Source organism: Agelaius tricolor, unplaced genomic scaffold (genome assembly GCF_023055355.1).
Source record: "Agelaius tricolor isolate 1412-34295 unplaced genomic scaffold, bAgeTri1.0.p SCAF_20, whole genome shotgun sequence".
Classification (NCBI taxonomy): Eukaryota; Metazoa; Chordata; class Aves; order Passeriformes; family Icteridae; genus Agelaius; species Agelaius tricolor.
Genome location: NW_027269280.1, coordinates 6,721,848 through 6,746,191, shown reverse-complemented (window position 1 = coordinate 6,746,191; position 24,344 = coordinate 6,721,848). Strand labels below are relative to the sequence as shown.

General features: G+C 42.6%; 1 protein-coding gene across 17 annotated transcripts in view; it reads right to left on the bottom strand.

Moving 5' to 3' along the window:
- The window catches only part of FBRSL1 (fibrosin like 1), a 503,098-nt gene that overhangs the window by 144,708 nt on the left and 334,046 nt on the right, over window positions 1–24,344 (bottom strand). The window lies entirely within an intron of this gene.

Below are 24,344 nucleotides of genomic sequence, written 5' to 3'. Positions count from 1 at the left end.
CCCACAGGCACAGGCAAGAGCAAGTCAGATGGGGTCAACAGATGGCTGAGAATATGGTGCACATTAACACACATTCTTCATGAGCCTGCCTCTGGCCCAGGAATAAGCAGGAGAGGGATTTGGCCCCAGAGCATTCAGCAAAGCCCTGGTCAATACTGCACTGAAACCTCTGCTGGCATCCACGAGGCAGAGAATGCTTGCTGCCAGAGTAAAATATCTCATTCTTAATGCACTATGGCATTGCTTTTGTGGTTTTGAGAAAGGCACGTTATATTCTCTTTAAAAGTGCTAGGAAACCTCTGATGCATGATCTGTGTACAAATGGATGCTGCAGCATCAAACTGTGCATGTGGGTAACTTGATAATTGAATAATTTGCCTTGACGTCTCTCTAAAAAGACATCATTGTCCCTCTAATTTTGATTCCTTGTAAATAATCAATCAGTTAGCTAATCTGCTCAAATGCTCCCCCCACCCCTTTATGTTTTCAATTAAAAGTGTGAAAGGCAAGTGCAGACAGATTTACATGATGTGCAAGAGGCAGTAATGGGTATTTTTTCACTGATCTTATCAGGTGCCCTTTAAGTACCCTTGGGGTTTCTTGTGATCTTGGCTGCTAAGCAATTCTGGGCACACATTTTTTTCCTGATGGAAGACATGTCTTTATGAGGCTGTCTTTTGTACAACTCCATATATAGAATATCCAGCAAACTACTTAGGAAATGGTATTTTCCTTCAAAAGCCTACCTGTGTTTTCCTGAAACTCTTAGAATGTGCAAACTGATCCTTCTGAGACTGTTCTGATCTGGCAGGACTTATGCTACTTTTGCAGAGATAGCAAAAGGCATCTGTCTTCCACAGGGCTAAGTCCTGGCCAAATTTCACAACCTTGCTTCAAAGTATGCAAGTGTGCAAGTTCTCTAGCAAACTATTTGCAAGCACTTATAACATGACCAAACCAATTTATTTCTCCCTACCTTATTTTTTTTAGGCAGCCAAATCTTTCTATTTGAACTTTCAAAGAAAAGGCAATCAGCTGCAAGCAGACACACGACATGGAAAATTTCAGCTCCAACAGTTAAAGTTTGGCAAAGCTACAGGCAATTGTCAACAGCCCTGCAAGGGAAGTGCCAGACAATCCCCACATCGGGCTGGGCTTCCAGCTCCACCTGCAGCCTGGCCAGGAAGGCATGGACATCGTGTCAGCTCCGTGCCCTCTCGCAGGCAGCTCTTCAAAACGAGTCAGTGATTTGTGGTGTGCATTGTGAGTGCATTGATAACAATGTGGGGCTGAAGTGTAGAAGGCACAGCCTTACAACTGGGGGGCTTTAGAGCAAGGGAAGATGCATCAGTCATGGCTACTCCAAAACACTTGAAAGACTCACCCATTATTCATAGAGATTTGGAGCCTGCTTTAGACATTTTAGGTGACGCTTGCTGCAATACAATGTTTGCATATAATGTTAAATTATATCTTCAATCAAAAGGAAATGTTAATTCCTCAAACTGCGAAACAACAAGTCAGGATCTTGCCAAGATAAAAAAATCAAACAAAGAAAATGAATTAGAACCACACAAAACTGAGCAGCAACTGGAAAGGCACAACACTTTTCCCCAAGCCAAAGGCTTACTCATGTATATCATATGAAATAATTCTTTCAGGAACTGGCCAAATTTTTTACATTGAACACAATCAAGCTTAATAATAAATTTTATCCTTCTGTAAGTGGCAAGGATATACTTTCTTAGCATAAAGCATTAGTGATCACACTTATCTCTGTTTTTCAGATGAGAGGTGGCATTGCCCCGTGGACTATGGGGCAAAGCAGGTAAGGCATTCACATCCCTGTGGGGTTATTAATTCCTGGGAGCACTGAGGCAATGCCACACTCACTTATTTCTGCTACATAACTGCCCTAATATCCTTTCTGTGACACAATCATTGCACTGGAGCTAGAAAGTGCCACTACTGCCCTCAGAGCAACAGCCAGACACCTCAGTTATTTCAAGAGAAAATCTAGTTGCAAGGTGGGCAGGGGGGGGGTCTGTAGGAATTTTAATGCACCAAGATCTCACCTTTGGTATCATTTTCCCCTAATAAAACAGGGATGATCACACTTGCATATCTGTTGGAGTGGGACAAGGACAAGTTAATGTGCGTTCCGCATTCTGAATGTGGAGCATAATAAGTGCATGAATTATTTATGTGTATAAATTTAAACTCTTTGATTGAAATGTAAGACTGGTTGATTAGAAATAAACTTCCTTCATCTTTGATACCTAGATGCTCTGCCACAGGAGCTTTAAACAGTGTGGGCTGCACATTCCCATCTCCTCTTCAGTGCCAGCACTGGAATTCATGAAATAACACAGAAATCCAGAGCTGTCCCAGATGAGGAGAAGGCAAACAAAAGTGCCCCAAATCTCCAACTTTTCAGCTATCTAAGTTTCCTGGAGGAGCTCACTGCACAAACACAGAATGGTGGTAGTGCCAGTGGGAACATGTGGCTAAGGCTCAGGGCCATCAGCTGCCATCAAACCTCACACCAGGTTCAACACCAGTCACATCCACCTCCTCTAGAAATGTTTGTTTTTTCCTGAAAACATGTCCCTGTGTCTCTAGTTATCTCTCCCAGTAGTACAGTAGCTTAACAGAGGCCCATCAGTGATCTCCTGCACTTAATATTTAAACCACCTCATTTAATAATCTGAAGAAAGGAGAAAGTCCCAGACAATTAAATGACACAGTGATTTGATATCAGGGGGTCTCAAAGGTAGAGCTGCAAGAATAAGAAATATGTATTGAGAAGACAAAGTGACACAACCAACAGTACTCTGTGTAGATAAGGCCTCTCAATTAAATGTGTTCTCTTGCAGGTGTGGATTTAAGTCAGAGCTTTCACAGCTCCTTCCTCCAGACACCAGGCAGGTATCAACTAAAATGCAGCTTCCTGTAAGAAAGGCATAACCCCTAATCTGAAAAAGTGACCTCTCCTTACCCCTTGGGCAGCAGGTTTTCCTGCAGGTTCAGATCCTGTTGATACAATTTATTTCCCTGGTACAGCACTAAAAGCAGTTCCTGAGTACCCATCCTGCCAGAGCAGCATGCTCAGTGAGGGATTATCAGCAATTTAGTAATTTTGCCTGTTTTAGTTGCAGATGCTGAACAGAGAGTTTGTATATAATATGAAAAGGAGTAAGAGAACATCAATTATTAATGCAGCCTCATGAAGCAATTAATTTGCCGGGTCATTAACTCACCATCTACACAGAATTCTAAAATCCCACGGCAGAGAAATGCTGGTCTGAGGATGGCTGAAGGCATTTCTGTGTGGGGCAGTGTCTCCAAAGCCCAAGGCCAGGAGCTGCAGGAGTTTGTGGTAAGCCTGGTGCTATGAACCACATGAATTGTAATGACATTTATATTCCAGGAGATGTGCATGACCACCTCAGTGAAGATCACCATCCATCACTCCTCTGCTTTGCTTACAACTTTCCTCATTAATTTCAATGCATATTTAATTCCAGTTCACTCAGCCCATGCTTTACAGTAACCAGAGATGCCATACTGGGTTCATCTTTTGTTTCCAAAATACATCTGATTCACTGTTTTTAAGCAACACAAGTGGCATTTGTGCACCAGCATGCCAGACTGGACTTCTAATACACGTTAGGTCTTTCAGAACAGCTCTACAGCACAGCCAACACCACCCAGAGCTGCTGGTGTCATTGTGATAGCTGAAATATTTATTTTTTTAAATCATTTTTCAAAAAAAAATTGTGGTCTTCACACTTTCCTTGACACAAGGTAAGACATGCTGTCTTCCTTCTACCTGAGGCAGTTTTCCCTCCCAGCCATTATCAATAATCACCGTTCCAGCAGACTGATGCATATGCTGGCTGGCTTTGCCACATTAAGCCTCTCTCTGCTGGAAGAGGCATTAATTATAAGCAGGCAAGAAGAAACTTCTGCAGCATTGATGGCTGCTCTGCTGGGTGCTTTTCCTTGTACTAAGCTTGTTTTCATTAACTTTCCAAATAAATGATAAAAGGCACAGGCATGGGCAACAGAAAGACAAAGCCACAATCAATGGAGGAGCTGGCTGGCTGCCTGTGTGTGTGTGAGGAAGCTTTGTTTGGATCCGTGCAAGCGCACACACACACAGCCTTTCCTGCAGAGCAGTTTAACTAATCCAACCAGGAGTATAAAATATCAGCTCACTGGGAACTCCAGCACTTGGCTGCATTCTTGGTGTCGTGGTTCCAAGCTAAAACCAAACTCGCTCGGGGTAGGATGCTTTGTGTTCTGTCTCCAGGCTTGGTAAGAATCAGTCAGCAGAGAGGTGAATCAATGCATTCTGTTCTTACTGAAATGCAATTCTGATAACTCTCAGGATTGTAATGTAAAATACTGATAACTGTTATATTGATTGTGTTGATTAAAATTGTGATTATTAACTGTGCTGAATAATCACCACATTTTATATACATGTTAGGGCTCAGAGCATGGGCCAGAAAAGAGACTTGCCTCCAAGTGCTGCCCAGAGAGCAAGAATATCTGACTAAAGTTCTGCTTTAAAAGTTCCAAGTTTACAAGTTTTAAAGGAGTCACAGCTCCCACAGGCAACTGCAAAGTGATCTTCCAGACCTCACAGATAGGTTAAAGAAAACTTGCTGCACCTGTCAGCAGAAACATTCAAAAGAAAATTTAAAAACATACCCCCAAGTCCAATGTGTCATTCTAAATAATGATTTTTAAGAAAAATCACATTATTTTCTAGAGCCTGACTCGTGATTTTCAAACATTTGGGGTTTGCCAAACTGCTGGTATAAATCTGGAACCGCTCCACTGACGCCACTGAAACTGCACCAATGTAAAAATGGCATCAGGGAGAACAGAAACAGGCTGAGAGAATTGGACAGCTGTGACCACTAACACAGGCTGCACATTAGGAAAGATCAAAGACTAATTTTTACAAAACATTTTGGCTTGTTTTTTATTTCACTGAATTAGGGTAAAACATGGCTCACATTTGCTCTCAGTAGCTTGACAGGCTAAAAATTCTTCCCTGACTTTTGGACACAGCATAATACCAATGGATATTTAGCCAGCTATTTTTCTGAGAGGTATTTTTATCTCCTGTTAGGAGGCTTCAATCACTAGAAATACAAGATTATCTTTCCTCCCAACTGCATGACTGTGGTGAGGATGCCATAGCAGATAAACACAACCTTCTGGTCCAAAGTCCCATCCTGCTCCTGGACTTCATTATTCAGAAACATCCCCATCCTCTTGGCAAGGGGAACAAAGACCAACAATAATGCCTCTAAAGGTTAAACACATGAACCTTTCGTCATGATGAAAAGGGGAGGAAAAAAGGCATTGGAGAGCACTACAAATCAGGGCAACTGACTGCTCAGCAGAAACAGAGGGCAAAGGGTGGGTGCACCATTATCCAGCAGGGATTGTGCTCTCCAGAACCACTGTTCACACCCATCTGCAGAGAAAACAACCATCATCCTCAAAAGCCCCTCAGAGCTGGCAATTTTTAGGCACAGCCTCTGTATCAGGAAATGCCTGATCTTGGCAGCAGGCATGTTACTGACAGGAATGGTAAACCAGCAGGGTTATATGAACATGTTTCTCTCCAAGGCCAGAAGAAAAGGAAAGCTAAAATCTCCAAGGCCCTTTTGAGGGAATAATCATAAAAGTTACAGATTGCATTTCCCATTTTTTCTGTATCATGTTTAAATCTGTTTCTAGCATTACACCTTTAAGAAAGATCAAAGGGAGGCAGTGAGGGAAGGAGGTGCACAATGACTTCCACTAATTGAAGCAAGCTGAAGCCTCCAGCACCTTCTGGGTTTTCCAAAGTTTCCCCGTCTATCTCAGCATTTCCTCTGCCCTCCCCTGCGGCCTCCCTGCCCCAGCCTCTGCAAAAGCTTTCAGATGACTGACACTGCAGAGATGCCTTCTATAGCTGCCTGGGTACAGAAGCAGGAACAAAACCATCCCAAATCTCAGTATAATCACTGGCAGAAACTCACTGCAGTTCTTCCATTGTTTCGCTTACATGACTCCTCTTTTCTGTCTTGAAGAAAGGACATCCAGGTTTAGAAACTCTTAACAACTGATGTGTATTAATGTCAGGAACGCTCATCCCAGTAACAAAACCTATCAAAGTAAAGCTGTTCTGGGAAAAAAAAACCAACAAAAACCTAGCTTCTCAGCATAACTGTATGTGCAGCAGGAGTTTTTGCCACTCCCCTCCTACCCCAGACCAACCTAATGAAGCTGCTGGAACTTGTAGTGTAAAGATAACCATGGCATCCCAAGTGGGGCTGTGTAAGAACCTGACTCTGGCTGAAGTGCGATAGCGCCGAGAGCATCGTGGAGCCTGCACTCAGCCAAACAAACGCTCCTGGATACCCCCATCCTCACCATTTACCTTCTCCAGTGTCTCTGCTTCCTTCTCTCATCCATCTGTGCCTTGATTATAGGCTCTTGGGGAACTCTGGGAGGTGCTGCCTTCACAGGACAGGCTGTGAGCCAGGGTCTGCACCCCTCTATGGAGGCTGCAATTCCATCCACTCATCCCACAGCCTTTGTGCATGAGCAAGGAAGAGAACTGCTTCTAAATGCCTCCAAGGGTCAAGTGCAACTTTGCCTTTGATGCTTAATAAAGTTTTGAAATCAAAACCACCATGTAAATGTTGTTCTTATTATCAGGTAGGTGTGCTCTGGTTTTCTTCCAAGGGAGCTCAGCTGCTGAAAGTGGCTGGTGCTACAAGAAAGTCTTGGATGTTCAACATTCAACTTTACTCTGACATAAGAGCTTGGCACACAGCAATGAAAGAGGATGAAATCTGATTTGGCAAATTAGCCCCTGGGATGATGCAGTTGCCATATGTACCTAGGTGCCAAATTTCAAATGGAGCAGAGTGACCTGACCCTGACCTTTAGCTCTGAGCGCTAAATTCCCTCTCCAGGGAGCCTCTCTAGCCTGAAGCGTGTTTCAAAGCTGTGAAGAGAAAAAATGTATTCACCTGGGGGATATTTACAGCAGAACATTTGTTTTCACTTATGCTGAAATCTAAGGAGAGTTTTGGTAGAGTCCCTGCATGTCATTCATTCCATCAACAGGTTTTGCAGCTCTTCTTATGCAGGTGTCTGAGGCCTGTGCAAATTCTCTGGCTGACCACAATTATCTGATGAAATCTCTGTTCTAGACAACAATTTGCTCTATTTGGGGTTTTTCAAACAGAAGTAAACATTGTCTTCTTTCTCCCTGTTTACCAAAGACACTGCAGGACAAGATAAGGAGGCCACCAGCTACAAAAATTCACCATTCTTAATAAATACACTCAAGAAGTTTACAAGAAGCATTGTAAATAACTTAACCCACACTTTCGAGAAGCTAAGTGTTTTGTTTGGGTGGTTTTTTTTTTAATCATGGCACTGCAAACTAGTAGTTAACTTGCTAATTAAAAACAATTGCCTAATGGGTCATCTGGCAGCAAGTAATACAGGTTAGAAGAATGAATGTTAACTAGAGGTAACGCTCAGAACTTTCTGAGCATCAGACCAATGTTATGATACCCAAAGTACAGGTATGGCAAAGAAAGGCAAAGGAAGGCAAGCAAAGGTCAAAGACAAGGCAGATTAGTTAAAATAGTTACACAACTCAAAACAAAGATCAGCTCACTAATGAAATGTCACAAAAGGCATCCTCCATGTGGACATACTTTCACTTGGCTTTTGGCTTTATCATTTAAGTTGACTTTCATTAATTTTTCTGAGTAACCTGGTATGGACACAAAGACAGAGATCATCTCAAACATGCCTGCTCTTCTGGAAAGCAGTGTCAGTTCTAGAAAAAACTGCCTTGCTTTTTGCCAATCCACTCAAATATTGATGGTTTGTAAACTTAGCCAGACACTCTTTCAGACAGGTTGGCATGAAAGAGACTGTGGAAGTATTCAGAGCAAAGCTGAGAAGAACTGCATGCAGCGTTATGGGCCATGCAGTAGCTTTGGGAAAGGCAGCAGTATGGATGAGCCAGGCCTCCCTCTAGTCAGCTAGCAGAAATACATCTTTATTTCAAGGAACTGAGTCACTTCTGAAATGCACCATTTGTTTAAATTACAGGAAATAAAGGTTTACAATCAGGGATGAGCTTGGCAAACCTTGTTAAGAAAAAACAATGGTTTGTACCATCTGCAGAACCTGATCTCTGGAAGGCTGAGATCCCTAAAAGCAGCAGCAAAAGATGAGGGAAGGATTTGCTAAGCTTGTGTTCCTATCCAAGTTTCACATAGAGAACATCTGTTTGCACCCAACAACATACACAGGCATTTGATAAACACTTTCTTGCTTCTCACTTCAGGATGGCTTTCTAGCTCATACAAAATGTAACACTGCTTTTTATATAGTCTCACTTATTTCAAGTACCATAAAACCGGGCATGAAAAAAGCAAATGTTTAAAGATTCAAAGTAAAGCATTTCAAAAAATCTGGGGAAAAAAATACTTTGGGTTGTCCATGCAATCTTAGTTTAGCTCCCTTTTGCACACATGCTTTAGTTGTGTTTTGTTTTCAAAATCTGGCTCCCACATTTCCTCAGCAATGCCTTCACAGGCTCTGGTTCCCCAGCACCACATCAGGCCCACACCTCCAGCCTGCAGCACCTGTCATCTTCTTCCACACTGCTGGATGCCAACAGGAAAAGCTGTAAGTGTAAACGGATGTGCTTTTGCCATCTACCATATTCACTGCTCCAGATCTGTGCTGGCAGCAAGGAGAACTAAGTGGAAGATCTCACTCTGCTGAAGTGTTTCAGCTGAAATTCACCCAAATAATTCAGTCTGAAGAAGACTCTCAATATGGAAATTCACAATGACAAAGTCTGGGCAGATTGTAAGCTTGTAAAAACAGGGCTTCATGGTATAAATTGTAGGATAACCTTGACATCTGGCTTTCCTTCCCATCCTGTTTACAGGAGGGTGGAAGAGACCTCTGTGTTCTGTGACTTTGAGCAGAATGAAGAGAACATGTCTCCAAAGTTATTCCAAAATAAACAAGGATAATTTGTGTATCCAGGATGACAGCAAAGCTTACCAGTGAGAAGCTTTGAGCAGAGAATGAAGTCAGCTGCACATGACAGAGACAAATGCTGTTTCAAGGAAAAAAATTTTGCAGAGATTGGACAAGATTTTCCACGCTCATTTTGCCTTTAGAGAATAACCCTGAACTTTAGACTTACAAGAACACACTGAGAGACAAGCATCTTTTACCTTGCCTTGGCAGCTTCAGAAGAATGCTAGGAATAAATCATAGGAACAAACAAAATAGTCATAAAACCCCCTTGCTGCATGAGACAGACTGGAGCAGAGGATGTACTCAGACAGTGATTCATGAGCAATGCTCCTGAAACTGCTATTGTGTCATTTCCCAGCACCTCCCAATTCCTACCAGCAGGCTAAAGCAGCAATTAAAGAAGTGGGAGTGCTCTGCAAGCCTTCCCTGTCTGTAACAGGCCCACATCCAGCTATTTATTAGGTAATCCAATTACTGTGATGTGACCTCCCTTCATGCATAAACGTCTAGTCAGGGTGCAGGACAGCCCATCCACCTGGGTGTTTTCCTTGGGACACAAGCTTCTGTTCCTCTGATGACAGAGGCTGTTACAAAACACAGCTACTGCACACAACATTGCACCTCCTCTGCATCTCCTCTCATCATTTTCCAGGTCTCTGGGGAGCTCAGCCACAGTGGGAACAGGTTGACTCCAGTCTCCTGCACCCACCTCTTGGACCATGCTCTCTTCCAGCCCTCCCTTGCAGCTGGGAGGAGCTTCCCACTGACTCCTACAGACCTGCCTCATTATCCTTCTCAAAATTACCTTAATGGCAATGCCACAGACAGCTGTTAGGCCTTCCAGGTCTGACAGAGCCACTCCTCACCCTGTTGGCTTATGGGACCCATAAGAGCCCTTGGAACCCCTTTAGAGCCCATGCACACTCTGCCTTCTCCCTACCACATGAGCCACCTGCAGCGGGGACAGCCTTTTTGTGCCCAGAGCACCCTTGTGAGGATGTGCTCCTTGGCCAGAGCTCCTGGGAGCTTTGATACAACACACACAGGTCATTTCCAACACCACCAACAGAGATATCTTTGGAAATCAGTGACAAAGCTGCACAACTGACTATCACAACCCAGGAAAGTGACACTGAAGATCCTGGATTCCTGGCCAGTGTGTGAGGCAAGTCCCTGCTCATTCTCCATTTGAAACAGGCTTTTTCAAGGGATGCAGGGCTTTTGCTTGGAAATAAGCCAAGGGAGGACCTTGGGCTGTATCCATTGACCTCTGATGACAGAGATTAGATAACAAGTGAATGGAAGTACTTTCAGCAGTGGTGCTGTGTGCTGAGAGACATAATAAAGAGCATGTATCATGGCAATACTCAGCATATGTAATTCCCTGGAGAGACTACCCAGTGAGAAAAAAAGGCTTTGGTATGTCCCTGTTTGTTACACTGATTTTTCTGACTTTTCTGAAGGAGAGAATACTTTCCAGCTCACTCCTGCTCTGAAAAATGCTACAGACTCTGCAAACTCCAGAAGAAAACTGCAGTTCTTGGTGCTCAAGGGTAACTTCAAATCACCCTTTATTTCCTTTGATTCAATGTTTTTCACACTATGCTTTAACATGAAATATGTGATAAAGGAAGAACCAAAAGTTAGAGGCAGGAGAGGAAGATAAGCAGGTGGAAGAGCAGGCACACACCTCTGGCAAGTGAAAATGATTAATTCAAACCCACTAAGGGAGTTTCTACACAGAACAGATCACAGCAGCCTGTCCAAAGGTCTGTCAGGGAGGGTTCACAACATCCAAGGCACAGCCACAGCTACAGAGCCTAAAGCTCCCTGCTCTGTGTCTCCTTCATCCTGTGCAGGCAGAGGCAGCTGCTATGAGGAACAAGGAATGTCTCTTCCCTGTGTGAAGCTTTACTGAGCCCTGGAAACACCAGAGAGGCCTTGGAGGAGCAGCTGATGTGGACAGGAATCCCAGCAATCAAATCACAGCAGTGGCTTCAATGCGATTCCCCCAGCACTGCACGAAAGGCCACCAGCAAGGATTACCCAGGACAATTTAATTACGTGTGAAAACAGCTGCAGAGCTTTATGGGGTTTTAGGGTTGTTGTTCTTTGGATAGGAGCGGGGAAAGGAGAAGGAATCAGACATGGAGTGAGCTGAGTGAGACCTGTGATGGCAGGGAAACACCCTGCCATACACACGAGCAAAAGATTAAGGGCTGATATAGACAAAACCAGTTTTTCTCAAAGGCTCTGCTTTTTCATGACTTGTCACCTGGAATGGGGTCAGTGTGACCTGCTGCACCCCACGTCCCCAGTGCCATACGAGATGGCTGCTCATTTCCTGCACACACCTCCATCCAGAGCAAAGCCAGCTTTGCCACTGCTTACCTGTGCACCCATGTTAAAAGAACACGATGGCCTAAGGGACAGTGAGGAGCATTCTTGCTGAGACTAGCTGAAATCTTGGTCATACTTAAATGAAACAGGATTTTATTGCTGCCTTTGAACAGGCCAGAGATTCACCCATGAGAATAGAGTGTCTGGAGAACAGAAGATAACAAGGTCCAAGGCAAAACTATACTTTGTCTTTTAGACCTTTTCCCTCCTTGATTCCATTAAAAGGTCCCTGTGCCTTGTAAAATATCTGTAGAGGAAAACAAACCACCACAGAAAATACTTCACTGGGTTTTACTTTCCTCAGGCACGATGAGAGCTCATCAATGCAGTCTGTAAGCTGTTTGATTTAAGGACTCCACCAAACATGTCTCACACAAAAATTACAATACATGTGGTATTTGTTTGTTTTTGTTTTTATTTCAATTTTATTTCTGGATTCTACTTTGCTCTGTAAGTTATTTTTCTTGCATGACAAGCAATATCCAGTTATTCATGCACTGCCTTTTTTGTTTTAAGTTTTGACATTTTGCCCAAATTGAAGACAACAAGATGCTTCCTAGAGGTTCTCCTAGCCTCAATGAGGTCTCCCATACTTCTGGCTTTTAAAAACTAGTACATCCTAAACCTAATATACATAAAACCAAGGCACAGAGTTAGTGACACCAGGCACAATTTCCATTCCACATGTGTGCATGCTCTCTGTCTATGCACAATGGTGCTCCCAACCTGAAAACAATGCATTCCAGGAAAGAAATATGGATTTGTGTGATGGGATTTACAATGCAGCCTCAAGGACTTTGGTATCCCTAGACTATAAAGGAAGTCCAGAGAACAGAATGCTTAACATCTCCAGCCTCCTTTGAATTCCCAGCCTTATTGAACGAAGAATAAAGAAAGCAGGAATCCACTAATTAAAGAGAAATGGGGCTTATTTGTCTTGGTTTCTGAAGTCACAGTTCTCCACTTCTGAAAACACAAGTTTCTCACCAGTTCTTTTCTGCCCTAGGGCTGTGACCTAAGCAGCTTAAATGATACACAGATTTTGGTCGAAATCTGCTCCTTATTTACTGGACTTCAAATGTGCAAGCAATTACTGAATGGGTCTCGTTTATTGAATAAAAGTATTTAGGCATTATGTTTACAAAGGCCTAGAAACATTAAAATCTAGTGAAAAACAATTACTTTTACAGAATACATCTGCAAGCAATATGAAGTCATTTTGTTTTTGTAAATTTCTCCGTAATAGACTTATTGTTGATGTGGAAAATGTTCACATTGCAGCAGTGAATAATTTTGAAATGCCAAACTTAATAAAGGAGAAATTATTGTAAATAATATCACAGCCCTTAAAGAAAAAAAAAAAAAAAAGCCAAAATACCAGCAGTTTCCTGACTAGTCAATCCTCTTCAGATTGGCAGAACCTCCTCAAACTAATCAGGAAGAGTTAGACAAATAGTTACTTTATTATGGAGGCTGTCAAATAAATCAGAATCTGGCAAGCAACTGTTTTAGAGCCCTGCAGCCGGGCTGGCTTCTTTTCCTGTAAACCCAAGGCAGTTACAACAGACCCAGGGATGTGTGTTTGTCTGCAGAGCAACGTGTAGGCTTCAGGCCTCTAAACAAAACTTCTTCCAAATCTGGGCCAGCATTTTTCTTGGCTTCCTCAGGTTTTGTTGTGGAACACGGCTGAGAGAAGAAATGTTTTCTAACCAATTAATTCAAGTCACTGCTGTTATTTTTAATGGAGAGCTCTGAAGCTCAGCTCACAAAGGGTAATGAGAAAATAATGTTTTAAACAACATCATCAGAGGAATTAGGCCATGGATTTGAACTACATTATCCAGTTCTCACCGCAGAGTTATTCTGCCCCCCCAATGTTTGCTCTTTACAATGGCACGCTGAATGGGAATTGTGCCTAAGGTACAGCCTGAGCCACAGCCACAGCTGAAGGTCAGAGAACAGCGAGTTTCAGCACTCAGCCACAAGAAATGGCTCTTGTGCTGCTACAGCCCCGACTCCAAACACCATCCCAGTGCCCCTGGGCTGTGTGTGTTTGGGAGGGAGTGAAAAACGAGATCTGGTTTGAGCAGGGCACTAGGGCACAGGCTTAATCCACTTCTCACAGCTCTCCAAGTATTTAAACTGATGTAGTGGAGACTTAGGTACATGATTAGCATTGCTCTGCCAAATAGAGGGAAGAAGAGTAACTTGAGAGGTAACAACATCACCTTTCCTACCTCCATTCAATCCTTTTTGTGCTGTTTATCTGCCTTGGACAACATTAACTTGAAAGAACCACAAGGCAGAGGGAAGGCAAAAGGGAGACAGGGTAGGGAGGGAGAAGAAAGTTTGAAATTATAAAACAGAACGGATTTAATGTTTTCAAGCACTGCTACTGTACCAAATACATCCACGAGCTGAACAGCCAAGGATTGTAGCTGGAAACTGTAGGATTGCCCAGGCAAGAACTGTCCTTCCTCCGACCTCCTTGACATCCATGGCAATGCAAACTGGCAGCACTGACAAATCAATTCAACACCAGTGATCATACAGACTAAGAAGGTGGGATATAATAACTTTTGAAGCTAATAAAATGGCTTTAAAGGATCCTTTTTGGTTTTTTTTTTTGCACTGGATCACATTAAAGCAAGTAGCACAGACAGACTTGCACCTGCTTCCAGATGAAAGTGGTGCTAGTGCAGTGCTATTCTTAATATGAATTAACTTCTAATACACATCTGCTTTAGTTCTAATTGACTTTATAGTGCTACTAAAAATAACTGGCAGGCATACCTCTCCCCTTCCCTGTGTGTCAATAGGGATTCTCTGTCTAATGGATCCTAAAATGCAATACTCCCCATAAATACAAACAATCACTAACTGCATAACATCCTATATGCAACATTTTTTAGGTTTTGTGGGGAAGAGCCACAGATTGGTCCTTGAAGGCAGCCTGTCTCATAGAGAAAACCACCAGTAAGAGATTGGCATCTCACAGCCCAGGGCCAACAGCACGGGCAGAGCAGAGGAGGTGCCACTGATGCTGTCAGACAAAAACTGATAGATGGGAAAAGGACAAGAAACTCATGTTTCACCAAAAAAAAGGAGACTAAAAATACAAGGATAGGAAGGAGACCTTTTTGGTAGGAAATATGTTGTTTTATGGGAACAAGCTCAATAATCACAGTACAAAAAAATCTTACTTCCTTCAGCTTCACCTTCTGCAGGCAGGGTGAGGTTATCTACAAATTTAAAAGGGTGAAAATGGCTGCAGTCACTCAGTAACTGAGATCTGAGTGTCCATAATATATAGTGACATGTATAACATATGTTGGTCACTTCAGCCACCTTTGTGGCAATTAATAAAAAGAACAGACACCTTAAAATCTTTGTTGGTTACCAAAGGTTACTCTGTGCTTTTATCCTTGCATGATACCTTAATTGAGTTTATATATGAATGGGATCCCCTTCAATTTTAGGCTAATATTCTTTTATATTTATAATATTCAGGATAGCGACACATGCTTGATTACCTTTAAAGCACTTATCATGATTCCATTTAAAAATAAATGAATCCCATTTAAAAGTGACTTGTCCCCATCTTCCAGTATTTATGGACAAGGACATATGGGGCTGATTTCCCTCATTATTAAGAAGCACGTCTGAGGCTTAAATCATTTAAATTATTCATTGACAGCAATTGGGCTACTCATACAAACTCCTACTTACATGAGGAGTCCCACTGATAGACCAGTCAAGTGGATGAAGATGGCTGAACAGATTTTGGGATGCACAGAGCATCCACAGACACTGCTGACTGTGATTAGGGTGAGGAGCACTTTTGAAAATGGGGCCCCACCTCCACTAATTAATGTAATTTAGCTGAGACTTTCAGCATGGTTGTTCTGAATGACTTTTTCTTCACAGGTCACCATGACTGAGGTCCTGAGGGGTGATCAGCAGCAGCTGCAGGAACAGGAGTGACTGTGCATCAATTACCTCAGCCTGTTACCAGGCATTTCTAGAGCCGGCTTAGATGGGGCTTCCCTCTGTGGTGTGGGCTCACAGTGATCCTGAGAACAGCCAGACACGAGGTGGACATCTCTGCCCAACCTGGGCTGGGAAAGATTTCACCAAGAACAAAGCCAATTCTAAGCAAATAAAGAAAACAATCTCCAAGCAGAAGAAAATGCCCATCTCTAGTGTGAATTTTCCTCTTCCTGCGGTACTGAAATCAGAGACGGGAGATGGATAAATCAACTGCATTGCTGAGCTTGGACTGTAACAGTCCAAATAACAAAGGCTGTAAGCATTTAAAATTCTGCTATAAAGAGACTTTCCAGCCTATCACAGACTACTGTGCTCTCTCCACCTCAGCACTGGAAGACCTTGAGCTAACTGCAAGCGTGTTTCCAATCAGTGCAGTCAGTGAGAGAACAGGAATCATCCTTCATGGAGAAAAAGAAAAGTTATTGTTATTCTTTGCAACGTTTTCTTTTTAATTAAAAAGACATGTTTCTTGCTCTCCTCAGAATGAGCCAGAGGAACATTTGCAGTCGTTTTCAGGTCACATTATATTGCACATATTGCAGCTGATTTCACAGCTATGTGGGCAAATTACTATTTTTCAGCACAACTGAATCATTATCAAGGTAAAAGCAGACAATGAGCACCACCAACACCTAGGGGTTACAATATATTTTAGGAAAACATGGTCTAGCTCTTGGAAGAAGACATTTTCACGTTTCAGCCATTCCTCTCTTCCCTGCCCAGCCCCAACTCTGATCCCCAGCATATCCTGGACTTTGTTCCTATATGTGATCTTGATGGCAAAGATATTTTTTTGTTTCTGTTTCCCCTAAGAAAGGCAAAAAAGGTTAGGAAGTCTTTAAACTCTCAGTTCTTATGGCTGTTAATATTTCACATTGCCAGCAGGGAAAGGAATTAAAACTGCCAGTAGCTATCCAGATAGATTTTAAAATCCCCTTCCCTCCCCCTTCTCTCTGCCTCCCTCAGCTTCAGAGGATATTTTCCCCGCAAATTGGTTTTAAATTAAGGAAGGTGATGAAGGCAATGTGCCGTCTCAGCATTTTCCCAGGTGCACTTAATCTAATTTCATTAAGGAGATCAGGACAGATGATCGCTACAGTTGAAACATTAAGTCTGTCCATTTTTGTATAAAAAAACCATTAAGTCTGTCAAAGTGTCGGCGGGTGGGCTGTTTATTATTGGAGATGAAGGCACGCTTTGCTTCCCCAATAAACTGTCAGGAGTAGTAAACCACAAATTAAGTCAGCTGCTGCCAAAGATTTAGGCAAAGATCTCCAACTAATTTTGACACAGGTACACAGGTATGGCAAAGGCCAAGGAAAGGCTTGGAAACCTTGGAAACTGAGCCTGTTATGTGAGAGATTTCAGTCTGACCATCCAAGAGTGGAAGACTGGGCATCAGTGGGTGTAATCAAGACCTGCTGATGCTTCTGACAAATCCAGCTGATGGGAGCTGTGCTGCACCATGTGCCCCAGAGCACAACCTGCAGAGTTCACCTTAAGGAGATAAGAACCCTTAAAAGCTTCATTCAAGCCACTGCTCTATTTTGAACTTACACACAGCTTTGACTGAATGTACATTCCTCAGACAGTCACAGAGGTATCAAACAAAATTAGAGCAAGCTCTTGAAAATGCAGAAACTTTGGGAGACCAAGAGCTGTAACAGGAATCAAGTGAAGTTTTCAGATACTGCAAAACCAAATGTGAGTCATTTGGAGAACGTTTTACTTCTCAAGAAAAATGCAGCTGGGTAGAACTCAGTATTAAAGACCACTAGGAAATGTTAAAAAGTATGAAGTATTAACTGGAATTACACAATCTTTACAGTGCGCACAGAGAAACTAATAATGACTAATATGGAATCAGAAGTGACATCCTAACTTGAATTTTGTGCTGAGGGTAAAGTACCAGGTTTGTAGATCATGTGCTTTGAGGATCAAGGGTGGGCAGGGCAGAGGAAGGTTCATTTTCCCACTCCAGGGGCAGCCAGGGCAGAACAGAGCCCACCTGAGCTGCATCCTTTACTCCTGCCCAGGGGACACGATGCTGCACACTGTGCCCTTCTGTGTTACCTAACCTGGCAAATGATTTTGGAATACAGGAATGAGAAACTCTGCAAGCCAAATGAGGGCCTGCAATTGTGGCTGTTGGAGCATGCATCCTCCAGAATTCTCATCTCCTTGGCATCTTTACGGTTAATTATATCATTGGATTTAATTAATTGAATTGCCTAACTCAGTTGCCAATTCCTATCACCTGCCTACTCTGTTATGTTCTATCTGATCACCTTCCAAGGAGTTCCTGCCATTGCAGAGATAGCCCTTTGGATTCAGACTTCCTTACAATGTTATCATGGTTTTTCTTGATGTGGGCAGACAGCTGTACACAACTGCTCTCTTCTCTGTTACCTCACATCTGAAAAGTTTCTTCCCAAGGTCCCTGGTAAGATAAGAAAATGCTCCTGGATGGGGAACTGGAACAGGGAGATGCTAAACAATGGAGAAAGCAGGGAGCCAGGGACATGCTGGCTGCCAGCAACAGAACTGGTATTATCCTGTTGTGCCCAAGAGCTCTACATAAGACCTCTTCAAGCCTTTTATGTGAATTGATGATGGATTTTTTTTTTCAGCAAACTAGAAGGCTCTTCTCATTGTTTGCTCTGAAAACTCTTTTCTACATTTTCAAGAATGAATATGGGCAGCACAGACTGTGATGACTCAGCTTATTATATACAGACTAATGTACTTAAAATTTGAGTTTTTGTCTGGGTAAGAAAAAACACAAAATCTCAGCAGGAGCGGAGCACATTGGTGCTGAAGCCTTGACTCTATTTCATTTTTTAAACTGCATTCTTGCTTTATTTAAATATAAAGGTCAAGAAGGGCTATTATTACTAATAATATTTACCAGAGCTGTAGTTGAGAAGCACAACTTGGAAGGCTCCTCTCCCTCTGGAAGGACTTGCAGGGCCTTAACTCAGCTGCCCCAAGGCTCAGTGGGAACCTTTGTGTCTGCTCCCTGCACATGGTGGGTGGAAGGATGGAAGCCAGGCCATGCCAAGCCTCTCCCCCATCTGGCATTTCCCAAAGAGCAACTGAGTGAACTGAGTATGCAGTGGGCTCAGAGGATGCTGTTTTTCTGGTAAATCTATTAATGGAGAACGACTAAATAAAACAAATTCACTGAGTGGTGAATTTTTGTCTTCCTGTACTGGCACCAAGATTACATTTGCCTGTTTATAGCACCCAAATCTTTCAAGGGCTACAAGGTTATTTTAAATTCAATATTTTGATATTGTTTAAAAAGCAGATCTGTTTTTAATAACAACACACAGATTGTCTGTAAAACAGAGGCTTTCTTCCATTAGGAGAACTAACAGTCTTTACCCAGTTATTACTGTATGGGAGAGAGCTTTCTCACTAGTTTTCACTCTGTATCACTGGGTTTTCTGTCTGTAAGATATGAACCTCAGCAGAAGCACTGACTGTGTGCATGTATGTCCATGCAGATATGCAACACTCCTGCAGGATGCCAAGCCTGCTGCAGAGCCCAGCCACACACTTCCACAAGGACATTCAGCACTGCTGTCCACAAGCCAGAGCATCCCATGGTAAAACCACTTCACTTCTGTCTGAGAACCCAGCTGGGAAGTAACTGGCAAATGGAGATGTCTCACTGTTAGCCACAGCTGAGAACTGTCACAGACTGAAGTGCAATGCTAACAGAAGTGCAAATACTGCCATGTGAAAGCCCTCAGTTCAATTCCATGTTTGATCTTTCCCTTCTGCTGTAACCAGCATGAATCTCAATTTCTAGGAAAGTACCAAGTTTAATTTCTCAGAGAAAAGGACAATTGAGTGATGGACAAAACCAGTTTGGGGATCTTGGTCTGGATTCAAAACCAACAAATAACAGATTACCTAAAGTGGGAAGTAAACTTCCAGCCTCTCAAAAACAAATCAGATGGAACCCACCTTTTCCATTGCCAGATAAAATGTAATGAGCAGAGGAAGAGAAGCCTCCAGGAATAGCACTGGAGGGGGCTTTTCTTATTGCTGGGTAATCTCATCCACAAACAGAGTGACCATTCCTGCTAGAGCAACTCCCAGGCCTCTCTTCATTATTGCATCCCTTTCTCCTGCTGCCTGAACTATGATTTTTCCTGTGGGCTTGTGGATATCCTTTCAAGGTCAACACAGCTGAAACAACAGTGATAATTTCATCCCCCAGATCTTCCATACAGTTTATTCTTCTCATTGCTTCCACTCTTATCACCTCCATCTCTCACTCAAGCCCACAGTTCTCAACACTCTCTTTGACTCACAATATTCCTGACATCAAAATATTCAACCTATGTTTTAAGTCCTGTGTATCCTTGTTCTCTGTAACATAATGAGCATCCTCTGTTTATCCACACAGCCACATTCTTGGTCAAGTTACCTCACCCTTCATTTACCATTTTGTCTTTCTTTTGGTGACAGCAGATGTAACTGTGTCCTAGTGCCAAAGAAAAGTTGCTGCAGGATCATTTTCCTAATCTGTGGCTTTGCTTCCTACACAGCTTCTCACTTCCTGAATGGCAAACTATCACTCTTTGTGTTTTGACTCTTTCACAGCTTACTTCTTCTTCCCAACACTGACATTCAGCATTGCTGCACACTTCCATCTCTCACTGGTCTGATTCCACCACCCCCCTGGTAAACTTTCAAATAAGCACCTCCTCACTACTTACCACTGTGCCTTTTGCTACAGAGAATAACTTCCCATTCATGGCCATAAAGCTACCTGACTCCCTCTCAAATGCCTGCTAAAACATTGATACCTACAAATACCCCCTTTAGATTAATGCCTACAAAATCAAAGCTGGACAACAAGGAGGCTGCTGGCACACTGAAACAGTGCTGCTGTTGACAGTGTCCCCCCACTCACCTGGGTCCCTTCTCCCTCACCTCATCCTTAACCTATAAGCTGTTCTGTGTTTTTACAGCACACAGCAGGACGGGAACCCAGCCCCAGGCTGGGTGGGGGGATCACAGCCCCACTGTGCTGCTCCCCTCCCATCCATCCCAGGCTGAACTGCCCCTGCTCTCCTGCTGCTGCCCACTCCCAGGCACCTCCTGGGATGCTGGGATTAGCAAACTACAGCATGGGAAGGCTGATTCACTTTGCCACAAGCACAGCCTAAGGAACTCACCGGGCTGCTGCAGAAAGTCGAGAGAAAAAAAATTACTTCAGAAGTTTTTGTCTCCACCTTGGATTTAACTTTGCCTGTCTCAGAAGTTGTTTGCTATAGCTTAAACACAAACTACAGAATGCATATACAGGAAATACTGGCTGAACTTAGAAATACAGTTCCATTTTTGCACATCTTACTTAGTACTACATTAAATGAAGAATGCTTGATATCTAACCCCTGATTTGGAGAGCTCACTTACACGGCGGGGCCATGTAATTAAGCTGACAACCCACAATTTCACACAGAGCAGACAGAAGTCCAAGACTGAAAGAACATGAACACTGAATTACTTTTAAAGAAAGAAACAGGCGCCTTTTTAATGCAATCTTGAACACTGTTATTAAAAAAATGAGAGCAACATTTTGGAGTAACGAGCAGAGATTACTCATTCCCTTGTTTTACACAAGTTGACTTTTGGCTTTCTGCAGAACACCATTTAACAGAGCACATTACCAAGCTGCTAGCCACTTTTCACAGTGATGCTAAAGCAGGTAAGAGACAATAAGTGGAACTGTTGATGGTTTATATTACTCTATTATGTTAATGTTCACTAAAGTATGCCATAAGCTCTCTCATTACATGTGTATAAACCAATTCTCTGTGGTGTTATTCCTGTGCTAAATGCTATAACTACATAAATCTTGAATTAATGGAGACTTTATAGTTCCTGAAAATGAAGGGTAATTGCTATCTGTTAATGCTGTTGTTGCTATTAAAGGAAGTATATATTTTCAGTAACAATGTTTATGGACCGTGAGCTTCACATCTCAGCTAGTGCACAGAGAAGAGACAGTGTAATACAAGTATCAGACTGACTCCCTTTCTCTCCCTCCTCCCTCTCAACAAGCTCAGCATCATTTCCACAGCCCCAGCAAGCAACACTGCAATCCTCCTCACAGCTGCAGAGCCCAGACCAATGTCCTTCACTGAGCACTGAGTACAGGAAACAGGATTTGCATTTCCATCTCGGGGAACGCACGATTTGCCAAGTTTCTCGCTTGGTTAAATGGCTGGACAGCTCACTTTATTAGTTTGGGTATCTCAAACAGTTCTCTGAGAAGCACATGGTGACAGAATGATAGGTGTGAGAAAGTATCATCCCACTCACTTCCTCTGAGATTTCAGCAGTGATGCAGAAGTGAAAGGCTATACTTGGCCAGAGACAGTTCTCAGAAAGTAGATGGGATTGACAAGTCCCCTGCCTTGAGCTCCTCTTCTCCAATTATTAAAAACAGCAGCGCAATGTTTGGAAACACTCACAGTCTGCTGTGAAACTGTACCTTGCACTAAAGTAATGGCTCCTCTTTCTGATACACTGTACATGTGACTGACTATGCTCAATTGCTTTTCTCCCCTGGAGCCCTGCACAAGGGAAAAAACCAAACCATCAGGAGTGTGTTTATATTTTACAATGCAGTGAAGGTAAAACCTTAATTTTACCCTAACATCTATGTTTGAAAACATTAGGAGCTCAATAGCCCATACACCTATGAACAAAATAAATAGTGGATAATTACTAGCATGGTACAGAGAGAGAAGTAGGAGGTGGAAAATTTCAGTTTTGCTTCTAGCTCAGTCACTGACTCAGTTTGTACTCGTACATGAACTTTTTTTGTCTGCCTTCCTCGTGAGTTCTATGCAGGCAACACTGACCCGCTGTTTATGACTAACAAAAAAATGTTATGCAAATCAAAAGTACATTAGTAATTCCTGCCCTGCCCTTCCTTAGTGCCAGCATGTGTAGGTGTACCTTGAAAAAGCTGGTTCTTGCTGACCAGGCAGCATTGCTCTGCAGCAGTGGGGAAAGAAGCCGACCCATCAGGTAATTTGGGAAGGCTGGTGCTGGGCTGGGCACTCTGCTGAATCCTGCACCTGGCTGCAACAGCCTGGAGCAGTAGCAGGAGACACATTTTGCCATCACAGGGAGGAGGAAAATGAGTGTAGTCCCTCAGGACAGTCACACCAAAATTTTTACAGCTCTTGGTTGCATCAGTCAGGTCGAGTTTTAGACAAACCCTGACGGAGTTTCCAGGGGAGGGCAGAATGTCAGGTATCAACAGAACAAGCCAGGCTGCCCCTGTGTTCCCCAACTGGAAGGCAATGTTGCACTTACATCATCCCCATGAAAGGTTTGAAGCATCTTCACTTCAACCCTGGTGAGTTTATGTGCATGTGCCCACATCTTTGCTGACAAGAAAAACAACCCCACTTAATTCCAGAGACCTATTTAATAGGACTGTGTCATGTTTCACATCTCTGCAGATCAGGCAAGAGATAGAAAGATGATGATCTTGTGCTGCTCTCCTTATGAAGAAAAGAAATGTTATTATTAAGGCAGAGTCACCTTAAGGAGAAGATAGTTGGGAAATAGGTGAGCCTAGAAAGTCAAATTACAGTTACAGAAATGTAAAGAAATGTCATATTAATGGTAAGGAACACTATAATAGCCTTTCATTTGCTGTAAAGGACAGCAAGTTACCAGCCAAACACAATGCAGCTTCCTCTGAAGGTAACCTCAGATCCCACATTCTGAAAGCTAATCAATGTTGTTCAGATTTCAATTTCTTCTCTACAAGGTGAAGTCAAACCTAATCTAACAAACGTCAGTCTCAGATGTAATGCTGCTAGCTGGGTCTACCAGTGTAATTTAGATAATCATTAATAGCATAGCTGTATAATAAAACTACATGTCACTTACAACTTCATCTGAGGTTTGACTGGCAGATCTTTAAACAGTTTTCTAAGTGGTTGCTTTTACTTCCTTTGATTGGGCAGTCTGGGAAACGTTTTAACCCCATGGTATCTAAGCTTTTAGGGAACAATATTTCACCCTCACCACCCCTGCTGTCAGCTCTGCTGCTGTGTAACCTTGTAAGAAAGAGAACTTGGGGAGAGGGGTGGTTTCAGCAAGTGACTATACATAAATAGTCATATAAATTTAAAATAATATAAAATAAAATATGTACAGTATCTTTCATTCAACACATGATTTAAATGTTTCTCTTCGATCAAGCTGTTGTCTCAAAACACAGCTTTTGCCATACTCCAAGAATATTTAGTATCTCCTGGTATTTTTAAAAGAAGAAGTTGAAGAAACCCTAGTGTTTCTAAAGGTCTAACAATACTAACAAAAAGCTTTCAGAGGAGTCTCTTGAGCTCATGGTAACCTCTGGTGCAGCTGGGTGTGCTGCTGAGGACACAGGGCTACCTGAAATCAGCCTTTACTTGTGTAATGCTGATCCAGGAGAAAACTCTGTGCCACATCAATGAATGCAAGAGACTAGACTGCCAAAATATAATAAAGGTTTGATGAAGAGCTGACCTGAGGCTGACAGGTTTGATCTGCCAGCAGCTAGCATGGAATACTCAAGCCTTTTATATATTTGATTTTTAAAAGCACGGTGCCACTGGTGCTACACAGTGGGACTTGTCTGTTTTCCTTGCAGAGGTGAACAAGAAATCCCCATACACAAACTACAATCTTTCAATGACCAACCTCTGTATTCAAAAGAAGGTCAGAAAAATCATTGCTCTGTGATAAATATGCATGCATCGTGACAA